Genomic DNA, 709 nt, shown 5'->3' on the forward strand with positions numbered 1-709 from the left:
GCATTTCATCCTTAAACAGTTCAGTGTGGATCTCTAAAAATGACTAGTAGTCTTTGAAAAACACAAATAAATTACCATCACTTCACCTGAAACTCAACAATTATTTCTTTTATATCATTAATTATCCAGTGTTTCTATTTCCCAAAGACACCCCACTGGCATAGTGGTTAGGCACTCAGCTGTTGACTGAGAGGTTGGCTGTTTGAATCACATGGGAGAAAGATGTGGCAGTTTGCTTCTGTAAATATTTACAGACTTGGAAACCCTACGGGGCAGCTCTACCCTGTCCTAAGGAGTCACTATGAGTAGGAATCAATGCAACAGCAATGAGTATTTTCTGTTTCCCCAAATGTCTTCTTGTTTTTAGTTGCTGTTGAATCAATCCTGATTCACGGCAACCCCATGTGCGCAGAACAGAACTGCTCCACAGCTCTCCAGGCCTACCTTCCAAGGTTCCTTCCATGACCTTGAACCATCAGCCTTTTGGCTAGTAGTGGAGCACTTCACTGTTTGCACCACTCAGGGATACAATTCATTATCCAGAGCCTCTATTTCCCTAAATGTCTTTATGGATGTTTTAATTCTTTCAATATGTTCATTTGAACCAGGACCTATATAAGATCATACATTGTGATTCAAGCTAAACCAAATTCACTGCCATCGAGTCGATTCCAACTCATAGTGACTGCCACTGGGTTTCCAAGGCTGT

This window comes from Orycteropus afer, unplaced genomic scaffold, assembly GCF_000298275.1.
Source record: "Orycteropus afer afer isolate SDZICR_OR568_19922 unplaced genomic scaffold, OryAfe1.0 scaffold00174, whole genome shotgun sequence".
NCBI lineage: Eukaryota > Metazoa > Chordata > Mammalia > Tubulidentata > Orycteropodidae > Orycteropus > Orycteropus afer.